Below are 23,670 nucleotides of genomic sequence, written 5' to 3' on the forward strand. Positions count from 1 at the left end.
ATCCACAATCGAATTACTTAAGTTGCGGTAACGCTTGCCGATGGCAAGGTATCTTTAAACCTCCTAACACCGTCTTCTAAATTGTATGTATGTCCATACGTGGTATATATTAAATCAAAAATGATCGATTAAACACAAAATTATCTATAGAAATAAAATTTTCACAAATTTTTCTATAGAAATAAAATATTGACAAAATTTTCTATAGAAATAAAATTTTCACAAATTTTTTCTATAGAAATAAAGTTTTGACAGAATTTTCTATAGAAATGAAATTTTAACAAAATTTTCTATAGAAATAAAATTTTAACAAAATTTTCTATAGAAATAAAATTTTGAAAAAATTTTCTATAGAAATAAAATTTTGACAAAATTTTCTATAGAAATAAAATATTGGTAGATTATTTTTGGCTCGAGTGGCAACCATGATTATGAACCGATATGGACCAATTTTTGAGTGATTGGAGATCGGCTATATATAACTATAGACCGATATGGACCAATTTTTGTATGGTTGTTAGCGGCCATATACTAACACCACGTTCCAAATTTGATCCGGATCGGATGAATTTTGCTCCTCCAAGAGGATCCGGAGGTCAAATCTGCAGAACGGTTTATATGGGGGCTATATATAACTATGGGGGGAGCCACCGTGGTGCAATGGTTAGCATGCCCGCCTTGCATACATAAGGTCGTGGGTTCGATTCCTGCTACGACCGAACACCAAAAAGTTTTTCAGCGGTGGATTATCTCACCTCAGTAATGCTGGTGACATTTCTGAGGGTTTCAAAGCTTCTGTAAGTGGTTTCACTGCAATGTGGAACGGTGTTCGGACTCGGCTATAAAAAGGAGGTCCCTTGTCATTGAGCTTAACATGGAATCGGGCAGCACTCAGTGATAAGAGAGAAGTTCACCACTGTGGTATCACAATGGACTGAATAGTCTAAGTGACTATCCCACATAACCTAACCTAACCTATATATGTATGGTTGTTAGAGACCATATACCAACACCATGTACCAAATTTCAGGCGAATCGGATGAAATTTGCTTCTCTTTGAGGCTCCGCAAGCCAAATCTGGGGATCGGTTTATAGGGGGGCTATATATAATTATGGACCGATGTGGACCAATTTTTCCATGGTTGTTAGAGACCATATACTAACACCACATTCCACCTTTGAACAGGCTCCGACTAATTTTGCTCCTCCAAGAGCCTCCGGACGTAAAATCTTGACCAATTTTGGCAGTGTTGTTAGAGACCATATACTAACACCACGTTCCAAATTTCAACCGGATTGGATGAAATTTGCTTCTCTTAGAGACTCCGCAAGCCAAATCTGGGGATCGGTTTATAGGGGGGCTATATATAATTATGGACCGATATGGACCAATTTTTGCACATTCCACCTTTGAACCGGCTCGGGGTAATTTTGCTCTTCCAAGAGGCTCCGGAGGTAAAATCTGGACCAATTTTGGCGCGGTTGTTAGAGACCATATACTAACACCATGTTCCAAATTTTAACCGGATTGGATGAAATTTGCTTCTCTTAGAGACTCCGCAAGCCAAATCTGGGGATCGGTTTATATGGGGGCCATCTATATAATTATGAACCGATGTGGACCAATTTTTGCCTGGTTGTTAGAGACCATATAAAAACACCATGTTCCAAATTTCAACCGGATCGGGTGAAATATGCTTCTGTTAGATGCTCTGAAAGCCAAATCTGAGGATCCGTTTATATGAGGGCTATACGTAAAAGTGAACCGATATGGCTCATTTGCAATACCATCCGACCTACATCAATAACAACTACTTTTGCCAAGTTTCAAGTCGATAGTTTGTTTCGTTCGGAAGTTAGCGTGATTTCAACAGACGGACGCACGGACATGGTCAGGTCGACTCAGAATTTCACCACGACTCAGAATATATATACTTTATGGGGTCTTAGAGCAATATTTCGATGTGTTACAAACGGAATGACAAAGTTAATATACCCCCATCCTATGGTGGTGGATATAAAAATTGAGTTAAAAGAACTTCCTGTGAAGGTAAAATAGAGAACATCTTTGGGTGGACATTTTTGGAAGTGCTTTTAACGTTGTGCCCTTAGAAGAACTTCCAATTTTTTTGCTCTACCCACCATGAACTTAATTTTCACTTCGCAAGAGGTTCTTTTGAGGTGATATATAAAAATATGAATTTTAATATTTTAATTGGCGAGAATACAGCGATGAGTTAAAGCAGCGTTGAAGAGCAATCCGAGGGTGTTGTAGGGTTTTTACGTGACCGTGGATAGTACATGGATCAACTGAAACACACCCAAAACACCAAGTAACGCTTGAAACAGTAGATTGCACCCGGTGATCACACACTAGGTCTGAGATCTGTACTATGCTGTTGAATTCAAGCAAAACATTGGCAACATCCCGCCCCGTGGCGGCCCATTTAGGCGAGCCATTTCGCTGCTACCCCACCCACAACTTTCTACATTTTGTTTCACACGTAAAAAATTTACTCGGTGGGGCAAATATCAGTCAAATGAGGATGTCATTACTGGTGACCATGTAATATGTTTGTCGCAAAAATTTTGTTTTCTCGCAAAACAAAGAATGCTTGCCGAAATCAGATATACCATCCAAAAAAATACATTTAGCTCTTAAAACATATTTGAGGTGATCATTTTCCTGCTCTGGATGTATGAGCTGCAGACGAGACCCAAGCCAAAAATGTCACTTTGAAGATACAATAGTGCATTAATTTAATTTAGTTAAATTTATTATATTTTAATTAATTTTAATTTAAGTAATATTAATTTAATTAATTGTAATTTAGTTTAATACAATTTATTTTAGTTTTTTGTTAATTTATTACAATTTTGATACAATTAAATCTATTTCCCAAGTGAATTAAATTTTTAAGAATTTAATTGAAAATTCACTTAGAAATTAAGTGGCCTATTTAATTAAATTTTATTTAAATACTATTTATTTTTTATTACTATTTTTTTTTTATATGTTGAGTTTTTCTTTGGAATATTTTCCCTTATTTTTATTTCTACTTAATTAACCAAACTGTTTCAAATAAACAAACAAACAACCCACAGTGAGTTGACCATCATCTAATGGTAGAAGCAATAAAAAAAGTTTTAAAATAAAGTTAATCTTAAATTGTCTTGTACTTCAGTGAAATGAAAGAATTCGGGGGAAAAATAAACAAAAAAACCTAATGAATTATTAAAATTGGGTGAGAAAAAGTTATGAACAAAGAATCCCCATCACTGCAACAATACAAAAAAAAAAACAAGCGAGAGAATGAATGAGCCCACTAAAAAGCAATATAATTAACCATTTGAGCTTATATTAAATGCCTTACTGACCCAACCAACCAACCAGCCACTCAATTGTTATTTAGGTGTTCCGTCTTCTTCTTTTCTTCCATTTGAGGCTAGTCATTGTGGTCACTTCGTGTGTGTGTGTGTGCGTATTTGTAGAGGAAGGGGATGTCAAGTCTTGATGCGTGTGTATTAATTTAAATATCATTATGGAAAGTCAAGTTAGTTGGCGGGTGGCTATTAATCATTTCCCTCATTTCTAAAACGGTATCTTGGAGTTTCGCTTTTGTTAAGAATTCAGGGCTTTTACTACGTCATTAGAAAATACTTTCTTCTGCAACAGGTGAAGGGGGTGTGAGGAAATATATATATATTTTGTTGAGCTAAAAATAATGTATAGTTAATTATTCTTAGCTCAACTTTTTATTTATTTGTTTAAAGCAGGGGGTATTTGTGAGTAATTAAGCTATAGTATACGATGTTGAAGAAGAAAAAACCAAGAAAAAAAATTGTTATCGTAAATCACTGCAAGAATAATTATGACATTCTTTATGAGCCCCTATATATATATAGCCCCATAGTTGAAATGCTATTAATACGTTACCGTTGGGAATTTTCAAAAAGTTACACAAAAAGTGGCACATTCTTTTTTTAACTTATACCAAAAAAAAAAAACTTAAGACATAAGAATTTTGTATTATTACATTATTTGTTATTATATCAATTCTTAAAAAAAAATCACAATTTTAGGGTAAAATTTTAAAATATAAGTTTTTACTGTAGTAGTACCAGTTTCAGGGATGCTTTCTGAAATAATTTCTGATTTGACTTCATGGCCTCTGTATATTTTTGTAATTTCTTTAATATAAAAACAAGTAAGGAAAGTCTAAAGTCGGGCGGGGCCGACTATATTATACCCTGCACCACTTTGTAGATCTAAATTTTCGATACCATAACGCATCTGTCAAATGTGTTGGGGGCTATATATAAAGGTTTGTCCCAAATACATACATTTAAATATCACTCGATTTGGACAGAATTTGATAGACTTCTACAAAATCTATAGACTCAAAATTTAAGTTGGCTAATGCACTAGGGTGGAACACATTTTTAGTAAAAAAAAATATGGGAAACATTTAAATCTGAAGCAATTTTAAGGAAACTTCGCAAAAGTTTATTTATGATTTATCGCTCGATATATATGTATTAGAAGTTTAGGAAAACTAGAGTCATTTTTACAACTTTTCGACTAAGCAGTGGCGATTTTGCAAGGAAAATGTTGGTCGAAATCAGAAAAACATATATATATATGGGAGCTAAATCTAAATCTGAACCGATGTCAACCAAATTTGACACGCATAGCTACAATGATAATTCTACTCCCTGTGCAAAATTTCAACTAAATCGGACCAAAAAATTGGCCTCTGTGGGCAAATGAGTGTAAATCGGGCGAAAGCTATATATGGGAGCTATATCTAAATCTGAACCGATTTGGCTGATATTTTGCAAGTTTTTTCGAGACTCATAAAATATTCGGATGTACGGAATTTGAGGAAGATCGGTTGATATACACGCCAATTATGACCAGATCGGGGAAAATTATATATGGCAGCTATATCTAAATCTGAACCGATTTTTTCCAAATCAATAGGGATCGTCTTTGAGCCGAAACAGGACCCTATACCAAATTTTAGGACAATCGGACTAAAACTGCGAGCTGTACTTTGCACACAAAAATACATCAACAGACACACGGACAGACAGACAGACGGACATCGCTAAATCGACTCAAAATTTAATTCTAAGACGATCGGTATACTAAACGATGGGTCTCAGACTTTTCCTTCTTGGCGTTACATACAAATGCACAAACTTATTATACCCTGTACCACAGTAGTGGTGAAGGGTATAAAAATTGTATAGGCGATATCTGCTAAATCACTAACTGCAATATAACTCTTTAAAAAAAATATGTATATTTCTAATAGAATAATTTATGTTAAATATATTTTATCAGAATTGCAGTCTGCCGAACTAGAACAATCAGCCTCCAAGAGTGATTGCAAACTTTTTTAACTGAGGTCTCATGGCATCCATCATCAATTATTCTTTGGGGTCGCACTACAAACCTTTAACATTTTCATAATTATCATATCATCATAGAAACGATATTTAACTTCGCAATAAATTTGACATAACCTAAATTGAATCATAGCCGCTCACATATATTAAGAATTAACGGCCGGCATCTGTTTATGGTTAATGCACAATATCCAATTTTCTGAATAACGCATCTATTTATGATGTTAACTTCCCATAAATTTTAAGCTTTTAAAAAAGTGGCATAAATTATTGGAAAAGTGGCACAAAATCGAAAAAGTATCACATTTAGTGGCACAAAAGTGGCACCGGCCAAAAAAAATAGCAAATTTGCCATTAAAGTGGTACAACGGTAACGCTGTTTATATTTAATTTAAATTGGTGCAGAAGTAACATATAAGCATAAGTGCTGAGACCAATTTATGACCACACACACTAGAAACAAATATTTACGTGATATTAAAAATTAAGCAACCTAAATTTTAGGATGCGAAATTTATAAAATATTAAGGACAAATTTCTTTAAAATAATGAAACTTTAATTAAAATAAACCCACTGAAAATAGCGTCGCCAAAAAAAGTTGTGAAAATGTTCTTTTTGGATCCGGAAGTAGGGCAAAATTGTCGCAGAAGCGATGAATTTAACATGGGCTTGTCATAGGACGGTTGTCCACCATTTCAACAGCCGTTGCACTGAATTTGCATCACTTCTTACTCAGTGATTCAAATTCAGTGTTTTAGATGTGAATTAAAAATTATTGTCATATTTTGACAAATAAATAATTTTTATATTTTTTATGATTTTTAATGCATTCTAACGCTTGTTCGAAACGTTTCAATTAAAATATTTAAAAAAAAAATTATTAATAATTTTAGATTTAGAATTTTTTCGACAAAATTTCAATAATTTGTACCATTTTATTAAATCTTACTCTGTTTTTAACTTTTTGAAACAAAAAACAATAAATTTACCCATTAAAAATAAGAAAAAAGCTATTTATAAATAATTTAATTAAAAGAACTTCCTGTCTAGTTAAAATAATGAACATCTTTGGGAGTACGTCTTTTGGAATTGCTTTTAATGTTGTGTCTTTGGAAGAACTTCCAAATTTTTTTGCTGGGAAGTTTATAATCTTTGCTTTAAAAATTTTTTTCATTAAATTTAGGACATAAATTTTGTAAATTTGCATCCCTCCATTAAAGTCCCATGTCTTTGAACTAAGGCTAATTTTCCTTAAATTAAAGAAATACATTTTTGATTTAAAGATATATTAACTGAAATATTGAAACTTTAAACTTAAGATAAAAACGGATTTAGAGTCTTTGGTTTAATTTTTTTTTTTTTTGAATTAAGAAAACATTTTTTACTTTAAAGTATCCGTTACAATTTGGATTTTTGAACTGGCATTTGTTTGAACGTAAGTACCTTTATTAATAAACCGCGAAAAGAGACTGAAAATTTGATAAATAAGATCTGTATCCTAATTTTAATTTTATCGACCCTAGATTTAAAGCCATATAGGTCGCTAAGAAATTTCTTTATTTAAAAGAAGCCGCATCTTTGTCTCGGAATCAATATAAAATAAATAAAAATTTTTTTGAGTGCATATACATGGATCAATTTTTGCATGGTTGTTAGAGACCATATATGTTACTAACACCATGTACCAAACCAGATCGGATGAAATTTGCTTGTCTAAGAGGCTCCGCAAGCCAAATCTGGGGGTCGGTTTATATGGGGGCTATACGTAAAAGTGGTCCGATATGGCCCATTTGCAATACCACGCGACATCAATAACAACTACTTGTGCCAAGTTGCAAGTCAATAGCTTGTTTCGTTCAGAAGTTAGCGTGATTTCAACAGACGGACGGACATGCTTAGATTGGCTCAGAATTTCACCACGACCCAGAATATATCCTCATATGAAATCAAAAAAGGCGTAAGTTACAAAAAATTCAAAATCGACTTTTTGACGAGATATATTTTATGGAGTCTTAGAGCAATATTTCGATGTGTTACAAACGGAATGACAAAGTTAATATACCCCCCATCCTATGGTGGAGGATACAATAATTGATACATTTAATTGTAGTGATTGATTTTTGTTTCAATTAAAAAATTTTTTGAACCAATTAAATTTTTAATTGAATATTTTCTTAAATTCAATTAAAAATTTAATTAGAAAATTTTTGGTGATATCTTTTTTTGTGTATATAAGCAGAAAAAATTATGGACACTGGCATACGTAAACCAAAAAAATTTTGAGGATATTTCATTTCATGTAAAGTGGGAAAATTACGTCAGCATGGATGCGTTAAGAAAATCCATTGCGTAAAATTGCCCTAGATTTTATAGGAGCATTAGTCAAGGAAAAATGTGGCCACATTGAGATAACATAAATGATTTCTAAAATGTAGATGACTTCCACACTTTCTAGCCATTTTAATTTAAAAAAAATATTACTACACAAAAACGATAGTCGTTTGAATTGCTAACACTTCATGTCAAGAACATTGTAACAGGTTGGATGATAAGTCCCCGGTCTGACACATAGATGGCGTCGCTAGTATTAGATGCAAATTTTTTTTATATAGTACCAACTTTCGAATGATTCGTGTTAAAATTTGAGGTCTGTAAGTCAATTAGTTTCTGAGATAGAGCGTCTTTTGTGAAGCAACTTTTGTTGTTGTGAAAAAAAAAATGGAAAAAAGGAATTTCGTGTTTTGATAAAATACTGTTTTCTGAAGGGAAAAAATACGGTGGAAGCAAAAACTTGGCTTGATAATGAGTTTCCGGACTCTGCCCCAGGGAAATCAACAATAACTGATTTGTATGCAAAATTCAAGCATGGTGAAATGAGCACGGCGGACGGTGAACTCAGTGGAAGCCCGAAAGAGGTGGTTACCGACGAAAACATCAAAAAAAATCCACAAAATGATTTTGAATGACCGTAAAATGAAGTTGATCGAGATAGCAGAGGCCTTAAAGATATCAAAGGAACATGTTGGTCTATCATTCATCAATATTTGGATATGCGGAAGCTCTGGGCAGAATGGGTGCCGCGCAAGCTCACATTTGACCAAAAACAACAACGTGTTGATGATTCTGAGCAGTGTTTGTAGCTGTTAACTCGTAATACACCCGAGTTTTTCCGTCAATATGTGACAATGGATGAAACATGGCTCCATCACTACACTCCTGAGTCCAATCGACAGTCGGCTGAGTGGACAAGACAACGCACCGTGCCACAAGTAATTGAGAACGATGGAAAAAATTCATGAATTGGGCTTCGAATTGCTTCCCCACCCACCTCCAGATCTGGCCCCCAGCGACTTTTTCTTGTTCTCAGACCTCAAAAGGATGTTCGCAGGGAAAAAATTTGGCTGCAATGAAGAGGTGATAGCCGAAACTGAGATCTATTTTGAGGCAAAACCGAAGGAGTTCTACCAAAATGGTATCAAAAAATTGGAAGGTCATTATAATCGTTGTAACGCTCTTGAAGGGAACTATGTTGAATAATAAAAACGAATTTTGTGTTTCCATTGTTAGACCGGGGACTTATCAGCCAACCTGTTATTCCGTAAACACTTTAATGAATATACATTAAATTAAAAAAACAGATTTAGTTAATGAAATTTTGAATCAACACAAAAATCAATCACGCAAATTATTTATTTTTGTTTTTCATTGTATAAATAAATATTTATTATATTTCAAATTTAAGTTAAAATTAATTTCTCATTTCGAGATATTTTTGAAAAAAAAATTTTTTTCTTTGCCAATAGGCCCAATATCACTAATTCAGTAATATCCATGTTAACTCTTTCTCACTTACTTATACATCACCAAGAAATGAATGTTATGAAACACTATTCGAGAATCATTAAAACAATTAATCATTAATAAAAATTTAAAATATTTTGTTTTAATTGCAAAGTTGTAAATAACATCTCACTTTAATTTGTGAATGAATGCGGTTATCCCCCCTATCTTGGGTTCATTAAGCACATGAACTTCTAAGCCATAATCATGAAAACAGAAATTATTGTACGCTGTACGATGATGATGATGATGTTGGATGGAAGCTTTTAATGCCAGTTAAACTGACATGTGGCTCGCACATATTGTATCGCATATTTTTACGCTAAACAATTCACATTCGCCTGAATGAATTACGACTTTCATTCATTACAAAATGTTTGCCAATGAAAAAAAAAAACAGCGTAATAATAAAAACAAATAAAAGGAAAATATAAAAATATAAACGAAATAAATAAAATTTAAACGCTTTACCACCAGTACACCCAACAATGAAGCAAAGCTTGTAATTGAAATATGTAAGCACAGAAATTTTTGTTTGGAATTTATTGCTACCAAAAACGAAACAGCGTGAATTGATATGATATTTGAAAATGCCGGTGTGGTTGGGCCAAAAAAAATTTCACTTTATTTTAATTAATCTAAATATTTGTTTTACGATCAATTTTATTATTGTGTGGATTTTAACAGTCTACGGGGAGTTTTCTTAGGGTTATAAAAGTCTTTTTTCCTAATATTACACTCAAAAAAAAAAAAACTAAACCCTCTATTGCACTAAAGGCAATTTTATTTCAGTTCATGAACAAACTACACTCAAAACAAGTTTACTTGGATCCAAAGATTTTGACCTTCCCTGAAAAATTTTGGTATTGATTCCGAGCCAAAGTTACTGCGTTTTTAAAATAAAGACATTTTTTAGCGACCTATCTGGCTTCAAATCTAGGACCAATAAAATTAAAATTGGGATACAGATCTCATTTATCAAATTTTCATTCTATTTTCGTGGTTTATTAATAAAGGTACTCACGTACAAACCCAGCAAAAAATTGAAAGTACTTGTGAAGGCACAACTTTAAAAGCATGTCCTTCCAGATATGTTCTTTATTTTAACTACTCAGAAAGTTCTTTTAATTACATTTTATATAACTCGATTTTTCATACCTTTACAACGCAATTTTAACAGTTTTTGCTTCAAATATGTTAAAAACTGGGTAAGGATTAATAAAATGGTATAAATGATTAAATTTTGTCGATAAAATTTCTAAATTCATTATAGAAAAATTGCGAATTTTTGAAAATATTGGAGGTGAAGGTTTTCAGACAAGCGTTAGATTGCATTAAAAATCATAAAAAATTATAAAAAATAATTATTTGTCAAAATACCACAATTTTTTTAATTCACATCCAAAACACTGAATTCGGATCACATCTACAAAAGTGATACATATTCAGTGCAACGGCTGTTGAAATGGTGGAGATCCGTCCTATGACAAGCCCATGTTAAATTCATCGCTTCTGCGCCAATTTTGCACCACTTCCGGATCCAAAAAGAAAATTTTCACTACTTTTTTGGCGACGCATTTTTTTTTACTGGGAACAAATGCCAGTTAAAAAGTCCAAATTATAACGGATACTTCAAAGTAGAAAATGTTTTCTTAATTCCAAAAAAAAAAAAATTAAACCAAAGACTCTAAATCCTCAAAATAAATCTTAAATATGAAATAAAATCTTTTTATTTGCATATTGAGAGACCTTGAAAGCCCATTTTAGAACAAATCTAAAACTAACCAAAAATAAAGAATAAGAAGGTCGTACAAAAAAATTTAACAACAAAAGTCTTAGCTTATATTTGAAACGTTTTTATCTTAAATCTAAAGTTTCAATATTTTAGTTAATTTAAGGACAATTTCTGTAAATCAAAAATGTGCTTCTTTATATTAAGGAACATTTTCCTTAGTTCAAAGACATGCGACTTTAAAGGAGGGACGCAAATTTACAAAATTTGTGTCCTAAATTTTATGAAAAAAAAATTTTGAAGCTATTTAATGAAATGTGTCCTTAATATTTTGTAAATTTCTTATACTAAAATATAGGTTGGGAAATCTTTAATATCATGCAAATATTTTTTTCAGTTTAGACCTAAAAAAAACGGGAAAAATTATACACAAATGAAGCATAAAGATTTATTACTTTACTTTGTAAATGTTACTACAAATGCGCCCATCTTTTTTTATTATACCCTGCACCATAGGATGGGGGGTATATTAGCTTTGTCATTCCCCTTGTAACACATCGAAATATTGCTCTAAGACCCCATAAAGTATATATATTCTGGGTCGTGATGAAATTCTGAGTCGATCTAAGCATGTCCGTCCGTCCGTCTGTTGAAATCACGATAACTTCCGAACGAAACAAGCTATCGACTTGTTATTGATGTAGGTCGGATGGTATTGCAAATGGGCCATATTGGACCACTTTTACGTATAGCCCCCATATAAACAGACGCTCAGATTTGGCTTGCGGAGCCTCTTGGAGGAGCAAAAGTCATCCAATCCGGATGAAATTCGGTATATGGTGTTAGTATATGATCTCTCACAACCATGAAAAAATTGGTCCACATCGGTCTATAAATATATATAACCCCCATATAAACCGATCCCCCGATTTGGCTTGCGGAACCTCTAAGAGAAGCAAATTTCATCCGATCCGGCTGAAATTTGGTACATGCTGTTAGTATATATTCTCCGACAACCATGAAGGAATTGGTCCATATCGGTCCATAATTATATGTAGCCCCCATACAAACCGATCCCCAGATTTGACCTCCGGAGCCCCTTGGAAGAGCAAAATTCACCCGATCCGGTTGAAATTTGGTACGTGGTGTTAGTATATGGTCTCTAACAATCATGCAAAAATTGGTCCATACCGTTCTTACTTATATATAACCCCCATTTAAACCTATCCCCAGGTTTGACCTCCGGAGCTCTTGGAGGAGCAAAATTCATCCGATCCGGTTGAAATTTGGTACGTGGTGAAATTTGGTACATTGCGCTAGTATATGGCCGCTAACAACCATGCCAAAATTGGTCTATATCGGTCTATAGTAATATATAGCCGATCGACAAAAATAATCTACCAAAATTTTATTTCAATAGAAAATTTTGTCAAAATTTTATTACAATACAACATATTGTCAAGTTTTTATTTCTATAGAAAATTTTGTCAAAATTTTATTCATATAGAAAATTTTGTCAAAATTTTATTCATATAGAAAATTTTGTCAAAATTTTATTTCTATACAACATTTTGTTAAGATTTTATTTCTATAGAAAATTTTGTCAAAATTTTATTCATATAGAAAATTTTGTTAAGATTTTATTTCTATAGAAAATTTTGTCAAAATTTTATCTCTATAGAAAATATTGTCAAAATTTAATTTCCATAGAAAATTTTGTCAAAATTTTATTTCTATACAACATTTTGTCAAGATTTTATTTCTATAGAAAATTTTGTCAAAATTTTATTTCCATAGAAAATTTTGTCAAAATTTTATTTCTTTAGAAAATTTTGTCAAACTGAATTATATACGTATTTAATCGGTTTTTTTTTTTTTGTTTAATATAACATATACCCCGTATACAATCCATGGTGGAGGGTACATAAGATTCGGCCTGGCCGAACTTACTGCCGTATATACTTGTTTTTTTATTTAAATGGATATTTACAATTTACAGCAGTATTTAAATCATATCTTAAGTAATACGGTGTGACCTTTTATGTATGATAGTGTATCTTGTTTTGTTTACTGAATTACCATAAGTTGTTTAGTTTAATTTTTTTTTTTTTGATGGGACAAAGGAAAATTTTAATTATATAAATAAAAACCTTTGCTTAAATCTAGGTAAGTTATATTAGAAAAGACTGAAAATTTTATGAATTTTGAATAGAAGATAGCAGTTCGTTATTAGAAATTTCACATGTTATCTAGAAATTGTTTGTAATTGTATTGATTTTATCCACAATCTTAGATGTGTTACTCTCTTGGTGTAATAACTCGGTAGAGTATGGGCGAGGGAGATTTAGCATACTTTTTAATATTTTGTTTTGGTAAATTTGTAATTTTTTGATATGTGACGTTGCACTTTTACCCCATACTGGACAGCCGTAGAGAATGATTGCTTGAAATATTGATTTAAATATTATTATTTTATTAAATTTGCTCAGGGACGATTTGCGATTTATAAGAGGATACAAGATTTTGATATAAATGTCGACTTTCCTGTTTATGGTGCTGAAAAATTAGTTTTCTGTCTTGGTAAATACCTTGAATGAGTTTTGTCATAATTAAGATTCATTTTCCATTTATTGTAATAGCGGACTAACGTATCAATTGATGATCGTAAGCGCCCATCTTGCACTTCGTGTGACACTAAAGACATTCTTACAATTGTGAATTCCAATTTATTCCTTCAAACTATAAATTTGTTTAACAAAAAATTGATAATTGAAACACAAAAAATTAATTATGTCTAATAAATGTTCTTGAATTTGTTGAAAATAATTTTTCTTCCTGGTGGGTTCACTGTTTTTTTTTTTCAGTGTAGTAAATAACAAATTTTTGATTGAAATATTTTCTTTATAAGTTTTGATATACTCACAAAATGTGCGGGATACATAAACAAAGTTTCAGTAAGTTAAGTCAGGCAGAAAAAAATTCTTCAAAATAATTCTAATTATAAAGTTGATTGAAGTTGAAAACGTAATCACTTAAAAAAATTTAATCATATAAAAAATTAAGTCAGTTTAGAAAAATGTTTGCATTTTTATACCCTGCGCCACACTGTGGAACAGGGTATTATAAGTTAGTGCATATGTTTGCAACACACAGAAGGAGACGAGATAGGCACATGCTGCCATGTCCGTCTGTCCGTGAACACAAATTTTGTAATCAAAGTCTAGGTCGCAGTTTTAGTCCAATCGACTTCAAATTTGGCACAAGTATGTGTTTTGGAAGAAATCAGTTCAGATTTAGATATAGCTCCCATACATATCCTTCGCCCGATATGGACTAATACGGTCTCAGAAGCCAGAGTTTTACCCCAATTTGGTTGAAATTTTGCACGGGGAGTAGATTTAGCGTTGTAGCTATGCGTGCCAAATTTGGTTGAAATCGGTTCAGATTTAGATATATCTCCGATATACAGCTTTCGCCCGATTTACACTCATATGACCACAGAGGCCAATTTTTAACTCCGATTTAGTTAAAATTTTGCACAGGGAGTAGAATTAACATTTTATGCGTGCCAAATTTGGTAGAAGTCGGTTCAGATTTAGATATAGCTCCCATATATAGCTTTCGCCCGATTTACAATCATATGACCACAGAGCCCAATTTTTTGCTCCGATTTAGTTGAAATTTTGCACAGGGAGTAGAATTAACATTTTATGCGTGCCAAATTTGGTAGAAGTCGGTTCATATTTAGATATAGCTCCCATATATATGTTTTCTGATTTCGACAAAAATGGTCAAAATACCAAAATTTTCCTTGTAAAATCTCCATTGCTTAGTCCAAAACTTGTAAAAATGACTCTAATTTTCCTAAACTTCTAATACATACACGCAAAAAAATAATTCTTTCCTCCCAAACGAAATTTTAGACAAACAAAGTTCGTTTCTCATTTGCTTTTCGCTGTAAGGAAGTGTATTTGGAAAAAAAGTATATACTTTTTGTGATAAACGTTTATTCTTTTCCAGGATGCAAAAACAATTTCATAAAGGCAAACTCAAAAAAAATTGTTTTCTTGCTAATTGCATTTTCCCTCACATCTTTCTCACATCCACGAGCTTTTTTAGTTCTTAACACCTTTTCCTGTAATACCAACAATGTAGAAGAAATTATACGATTTTATAAATTTTAAATTTTTTTTACCTTTCGCCTGGACGGAGAATCGAACCGCGGACCATGCACTTTGTAAGCCAACACACTAACCACTGAGCTATGTACCTGTTATGGTCATCAAGAGATAAATATCCATATAAGTTATATTTATATAGCATAGCTTGCGGCGCCCACGAACCGAATAAACAAAGTTTATTTAACAGAAACAAACATTTAGTTTGGCACCGTGGAACAGTGGTTGCTACGTCCGACTTGCATGCCAAGGGTCGTGGGTTCGATCCCTGCTTCGACCAAAGTTTTTTTTTTACATATATTCCAGATACGTTCGGAAGATTTCGAAAAAATGTTCAACATTACATTTTAGTATATTAAATTTTGAATTGTAAAATGTGTCTTATTAAAGACCTAAATTCAGAAAAGAACAGTGTTTGACATAAACGAAATGGACTGTGTTGTTGTTTCAAAAATAACTTTTTTTATTGAAAAAATAAAAATTTTGTAACAAACGAATCTTTTTGGTGATAAAAGTTTAAAATTTTCGAAGCAATTCAAAAAACTCTAACAAAAGAAAAACGTTTCCGGTACACAAACGTTTTTTTTCTTTGCGTGTAGATATCGAGCGATAAATCATAAATAAACTTTTGCAAAGTTTCCTTAAAATTGCTTCAGATTTAAATGTTTCCCATATATTTTTACTAACATTGTGTTCCACCCTAGTGCATTAGCCGACTTAAATTTTGAGTTTATAGATTTTGTAGAAGTCTATCAAATTCTGTCCAGATCGAGTGATATTTAAATGTATGTATTTGGGACAAACCTTTATATATAGCCCCCAATACATTTAACGGATGTGATATGGTATCGAAAATTTAGATCTACAAAGTGGTGCAGGGTATAATATAGTCGGCCCCGTCAATGATTCTTCATATTTTGACTCAAATTTTGACAGATTGAATATTTTGAATATTTTGGTCGGAAATATTTAGTTTAGGTAACTATTCAATGATTCTTCATATTTTGACTCAAATTTTAAAAAATTGAAAATTTGAATTTGCCCCCCATTAAACACAAACACATTAGTCTCACTTTAGCCTTTAACTGCTCTCATTTATGGTGTGGTATAATAACAAAAACTTACTTGGCTTTGCCTCTTTTACGAGTCACTTAAACATAGGCTTTGGTTAACAAAAGTGTGCCATAAAACGAGTGCATTAAAATGTCATAAATGGTGAATTGGTGGCATGTGGCTAAAAAAAAAACTATACCAAAATCCATAAACTATGCTATTTGAATACAACCTATAAATATAGAATTAAATAACAAAAGCGAAAATGACATAGTTTTGTAAAAAGAAAATAATAATAAATTTCCATATAAAAAAGGAAATTTAAATGTTTAAGATTATGAATGTCATAAAATGAGTGATTTTCTTTTAATTCAACACGAAATTATTTTTGGTATTTAAATATTTTATGAATATGCAAAAGGTTTTCTTTTATAGTTCGCTATGAAGGCATAATTATGTCAAATGCTTATAATAATATAAATATAGTGTTTTCTCTTTCGGATATAAGAAAATAAACATAGAATAGGTTACAGCTTATTGATTAAAGCAAGGTTTATCTCTTTTGATAACATAGTTAGCTTGGCATTCTAAAATTGGTATTTAAACCCAGGCAAAAATATTGGAAGTTCTTCCTAGGCCATTGTACATCCAAAAAATGCTCTTCTACACTAAAACGATTATTTACATCATATTTAACTAAACTAAATTTTAGGATGCCTAATTTACAAAGTATTAAGGAAAAATTTCTTTAAAATAATGAAATTTTAATTAAAATAAAGTTTATAATACTTAAGTTTATATAACATATAACTACACGCAAAAAAATAATTCTTTCCTCCCAAACGAAATTTTAGACAAACAAAGTTCGTTTCTCATTTGCTTTTCGCTGTAAGGAAGTGTATTTGGAAGAAAAGTATATACTTTTTGTGATAAACGTTTATTCTTTTCCAGGATGTAAAAACAATTTCATAAAGACTAACTCAAAAAAAAAACATTGTTTTCTTGCTAATTGCATTTTCCCTCACATCTTTCTCACATCCACGAGGTTTTTTAGTTCTTAACACCTTTTCCTGTAATACCAACAATGTAGAAGAAATTATACGATTTTATAAATTTTTAAAATTTTTTTACCTTTCGCCTGGACGGAGAATCGAACCGCGGACCATGCACTTTGTAAGCCAACACACTAACAACTAAGCTATGTACCTGTTATGGTCATCAATAGATAATTATCCATATAAGTTATATTTATATAGCATAGCTTGCGGCGCCCACGAACCGAATAAACAAAGTTTATTTAACAGAAAGAAACATTTAGTTTGGCACCGTGGAGCAGTGGTTGCTACGTCCGACTTGCATGCCAAGGGTCATGGGTTCGATCCCTGCTTCGACCAAAGTTTTTTTTTTGTTTTTTTTTTACATATATTCCAGATATGTTCGGAAGATTCCGAAAAAATGTTCAACATTATATTGTACTATATTAAATTTTGAACTGTAAAATGTGTCTTATTAAAGACCTAAAGTCAGAAAAGAATAATGTTTGATATAAACGAAATGGACTGTGTTGTTGTTACAAAAATAACTTTTTTTATTGAAAAAATAAAAATTTTGTAACAAACGAATTTGTTTGGTGATAAAAATTTAAAATTTTCGAAGCAATTCAAAAAACTCTAATAAAAGAAAAACGTTTGCGGTAGACGTTTTCCAAACGTTTTTTTTCTTTGCGTGTATGGATATTTAAATTACCATTAAGGAAAAAGTAAGGAAACATTTTACAATATGTGTAAGTACAAGTTTCGTTACTGTAGCTGGAACGAGAACCTAAACAAATATTTATAACTATTTCAGAGTAATCTACTTTCAGTAAAAATTGTATCTAATGTTAAGTACTCTCAATTCGACAGTAACATGTACATTAGATAGGGTCACGGCCTAAAGGAAAAAAATAAGTTGATGCGGTCACCCCCCCAGTTTTGTAGCATATTCGAAGACAATTTCAGAACACCAAAACTTTTTTTTTCGTGCACCCTACGACCCCCCGAAATACAATTTATTGTGCTGTGTCGTCATTTGAAGTCCGATCGAAAAGAAACGCATATCGTTGTTCGTGGTTGATCAGGGGCTATATTTAGTGCATTGGTCATTTTTGACTCCGACGTCAAATTTGATTTTTAATCACTTTTTTCAAATACTATCAACAGCCTTCTCTCACAAAAATATGGACAGACTTAAAAAATCATGTAGCGAAAGTGATTGTTAGAATTTTAAAACAGTAGGCTCTCAAATTGTTTTAGCAAAAACACATGCACTTTGCATAACGCAGAAAATGCCGTAGTGCAAACAACGAGTATGTATACAAAGGTACCGTTAGAAATTTACAGATAAACAGGTTTTGTGTTCTAAATGCCTTATAAATTAATTTCGTAGATGTGAATAACGATGTACATGTGGTTTCGATCGGACATCATGACAACACAGCAAAAACGATTTGGTGGTGTGTAGGATGACCTATTGACTTTTTAAAATCTCTGTAACTTTTTTGTTTATGAATATAAGTTAATACTTCAAAAGCAAAAGTTTCATATTTTGTTAAGATCTTTATAATGGTTATAAGAAATGGGCATTATAGGGATATACGAAGCGAAATAAAAATATTAAAAATCAAATTTGACGTCGGAGTCAAAAATGACCAATGCAAAAAATATAGCCCCTGATCAACCACGAACAACGATATACGTTCCTTTCGATCGAACTTCAAATGACGACACAGCACAATAAATTGTATTTCGGGGGGTCGTAGGGTGCACGAAAAAAAAAGTTTTGGTGTTCTGAAATTGTCTTCGAATATGCTACAAAACTGGGGGGTGACCGCATAAACTTTTCTTCGTGACCCTATCTAATGTACATAGGGCCAAAAGTTCGGCCAGGCCGAATCTTGTGTACCTTCCACCATGGATTACGTACAAAATTCGGACAAAGACTGGGGTTCTGGCAAAAGTTGTTGATGGCATGGCAAAGTTCAAAGTTGTCACGGTTGCCACAATTCTACAAAAAAATGGTAGATTTGTTATTGTTAGGTAGGTTGGTAGAATTCTTGATGTTTTGGTAGATTTTTCAAATTAGTCCTCTTCAACTAAGCTGTACTTCACAAATTTCCTATAGAAATAAAATTTTGACAACATTTTCTTTAGAAACAAAATTTTGACAAAATTTTCTAAGGAAATAACATTTTGACAACATTTTCTTTAGACCAAAATTTTCTATAGAAATAAAATATTGACAAATTTTTCTATAGATATAAACATTTTAACACAATTTCCTATGAAAATAAAAATTTGACACAATTTCCTATGGAAATAAAATTTTGACAAATTTTTCTATAGAAATAAATCTCTCAAATAAATAAAAGTTTGACAAATTTGCTATAGAAATAAAATTTTGACAAATTTTCTATAGGAATAAAATGTTGACAAAAGTTTCTATAGAAATAAAATTTTTATAAAATTTTCTGCAGAAATAAAATTTTAACAAAAATTTCTATACAAATAAAATTTTGACAAAATTTTCTATAGAAATAAAATTTTTATAAAATTTTCTGCAGCAATAAAATGTTCATAAAATTTTCTGCAGAAATAAAAAAAAATCTAGAGAAATGAAATTTTGAAATACAATTTTGACAACATTTTCTATGAAAATAAAATTTTGCAAAATTTTATATGAAAATGAAACTTTGCAAAATTTCTTATGGGAGCCACCGTTGTGCAATGGTTAGCATGCCCGCCTTGCATACACAAGGTCGTGGGTTCGATTCCTGCTTCGACCGAACACCAAAAAGTTTTTCATCGGTGGATTATCCCACCTCAGTAATGCTGGTGACATTTCTGAGGGTTTCAAAGCTTCTCTAAGTGGTTTCACTGCAATGTTGAACGCCGTTCTGACTCGGCTATAAAAAGGAGGTCCCTTGTCATTGAGCTTAACATCGAATCGGGCAGCACTCAGTGATAAAGAGAGAAGTTCACCAATGTGGACAATGGACTGAATAGTCTAAGTGAGCCTTATACATCGGGCTGCCACCTAACCTAACATAACCTAAAATTTCTTATGAAAATGAAAATTGATAAAATTTTCTATAGAAATAAAATGTTGACAAACTTTTCTATAGAAATATAATTTGACTTAATTTTCTATAGTAATAAAATTTTGACAAAATTTGCTAAGGATATAACATTTTTACAAAATTTTCTATAGAAATGAAAATGTGACAAAATTTTCTATAGAAATGAAATTTTTATAATTTTTTATAGAAATAAAATTTTGACAAAATTTTCTATAGAAATAAAATTTTGACAAAATTTTCTATAGAAATAAAATTTTGACAAAATTTTTTATAGAAATAAGATTTTGACAAAATGTTCTATAAAAATAAGATTTTGACAAAATTTTTTATAGAAATAAAATCTTTTTACATTAATTACAATTTTAATTGGACATGAAGATTAAGGAATTGGTATTATTATGCTATTAAAAATAAAATGCCAGATACTCATCTTACAAGCCTGACTATACATATGTTTCAGTGTTGGCTAATCCACATTTCCATAGTCTCTAGTAAGATCTGTCTGGGTGAGATGATTCAATTTGGGGCTTATATGCTAATTTCTTATGGAAATTACACACGAGAATCATATAAGACCCAAATTGAATCATCTCACCCAGCCAGATCTTACTAGAGACTATGGAAATGTGGATTAGCCAACACTGAAAAACCAGCCTGCATTGATATCAGGCTATCATAAAAAAAGAAAAAAAATATTGACAACATTTTCTAAAGCAATGAAATTTTGACAAAATTTTCTTTTGAAAAAAATTTTAAAATATTTTCTATAGAAATAAAATTTTGACAAAATTTTCTATAGAAATGAAATTTTGACAAATTTTATATAGAAATGAAATTTTGACAAAATTTTCTATAGAAATAAATTTTTTTTTTAAATTTTCTATAGAAATAAAATTTAAAAAAAATTCTATAGAAATGAAATTTTGCCAAAATTTTCTACAGAAATACAATTTTAACAAAATTTTCTATGAAAATAAAATTTTGCCAAATTTTTTATGAAAATGAAAATTTGCAAAATTTCTTATGAAAATGAAAATTGATAAAATTTTCTATAGAAATAAAATTTGACATAATTTTCTATAGAAATAAAATTTTGACAAAATTTGCTAAAGATATAACATTTTTACAAAATTTTCTATAGAAATAAAAATTTGACAAAATTTTCTATTGAAATAAAATTATGACAAAACTTTCTTCAGAAATAATATTTTGGTAAGATTTTCTTTAGAGATAATATTTTAATAAAATATTCTGTATAAATACAATTCTGACAAATTTTTCTATAGAAATACAATTTTGACAAAATTTTCTATAGAAATAAAATCTTGACAAAATTTTCTATAGAAATAAAATTTTGACGAAATTTTCTATAGAAATAAAATTTTGACAAAATTTTCTATAGAAATAAAATTTTGACAAAATTTTCTATAGAAATAAAATTTTGACAAAATTTTCTATAGAAATAAAATTTTGACAAAATTTGCTATAGAAATAAAATTTTGACAAAATTTTCTATAGAAATAAAATGTTGACAAAATTTTCTATAGAAATAAAATTTTGACAAAATTTTCTATAGAAAAATTTTCTGAAATTTGTGATAGATTACACAGGGTAACAGTGGTTCTGTTGATTAAGAACTGAATACCGTTTAAGGTTATTTGGGACGCTGAGTCCAAATCTGCACTTGGTTTTTCTGTCACCTCAATTTTTCGAGATATACCGTTATGTTCAAAATCAACATACGCTCAAGTTTTGAAAAAAATTTAAATTTTTAACAAAAACGAATGTTCTCTAAAAATTCCTAGAAAATCAAAATGGTACAAAACTCACAGTTTTGGCACAGAAACAGTTAGTTAAATATATTTCGAATAAAATGAGCTTTATTTCATTACAATCGGTGCACAACTTTTGATTTTGTTCACGATGTACTAAATTGATATAAATCGCGATTTCCATACAAAAATAACAGTTTCTAATGTATAAGTTTTTGTATTTTATGTAATAAGTTAGTTTTTTTATGATTAAGATCTGAATATGTTTTTAAGGTTATTTGGGACGCTGAATCCAAATCTGCACTTGGTTTTTTCTATCAGCTGACTTTCCGAGATATACCGTTATGTTCAAAATTAGGGCACTTCCGCAACATTTATTGGAATAACTTGAAAACGGTTCACCTTATTAAATTAAAAAAAAAATCGAAATTCCAACATGACTTGAATTTCCCAAGTCAGTTTAGTGATATCGTATAAAATTTTTAACAATTTTTTTTTTGTTAAAATAAAATTTTTAACAAAAAAAAAATTTTGTTCTTTAAAAATTCTTCAAAAATATTTTTTTTTTTAGGAATTTCTAAAGGACAATTTTTTTTTTTTTTTGAAAAATTTCAATTTTTTTCAAAACGATTACTCTAAAACTACTTGAAAAATTGAAAAAAAAAAATATTTCGAGATTACTTTTCTGTGCAGATGTGGAATTTGCCAAAACATATGTGCTAGTATTTTGCGAATCCGTTTTAAAAGGAAGTAGAATACGAAAAAGGAAAGAAACAAGTAAAATTTTTATTAATTCTTTCGCAATGAATCCGAAATACTTCACATAAGAAAAATTAATGGCAACTCAACCCCATGTAAAATTCATTGCTTCTGATCCGATTTTGTACATCGTCTGGATCTAAATCGAACTAAATTTTCATTCCTATTTGGTTAGCCTTTTTTGCTGGGAATGGACTTGATGGCCTATGTACGTAAGTAACAAACTACACTAATAGAAAAAGCTTCGTTATATTAACGAAATGCTTCATTAAAAGTAAGCCAATGAAACAAATTCGTTAAAACGACGAAATTCTTCGTCATTGTGACGAATTTTCTCTTAATCAACGTAACGTTTCAAACTATTAACGAATATTTTCATTGTATTAAAGAAAATGTTTCGTTATATCAATGAAAAATTTTCGTTGGCTTAATTTTAATGAAATTTTCATTGTGTGTACATCTCTTCAAAAAATTAATGCTCGCATGAACAAATCTTCTTCATATGAAGAAACGATCGTTGAGGCCTATTTTTATAAAGCAAAAAAAATCGTACTAAAAAATGATATCGAAAAATTGAACATAAATAGTGTACAACCTATAGAGGGTAAAGGTATATGTTAAAATAAAAAAACAATACCCTGGCTCTTTCAGTCCACCTGCCAAATTACCTATTTAACAAAAATCTTATATGAACTAATGTTTGCTAATATCGAAACTATTGTATGGCGCAAACCTCTTGGTATGCTTCAAGGTGGAATTTTGTGTTTTTTCAAATTTATTGGACCTAAAGGCTAAAACTTTCA

General features: G+C 30.9%; 1 protein-coding gene across 1 annotated transcript in view; it reads right to left on the bottom strand.

Moving 5' to 3' along the window:
* LOC142227144 (uncharacterized) overlaps positions 1-23,670 on the bottom strand; it is a 77,379-nt gene that overhangs the window by 52,479 nt on the left and 1,230 nt on the right. The window lies entirely within an intron of this gene.

Source organism: Haematobia irritans, chromosome 2, assembly GCF_050003625.1.
Source record: "Haematobia irritans isolate KBUSLIRL chromosome 2, ASM5000362v1, whole genome shotgun sequence".
Classification (NCBI taxonomy): domain Eukaryota; kingdom Metazoa; phylum Arthropoda; class Insecta; order Diptera; family Muscidae; genus Haematobia; species Haematobia irritans.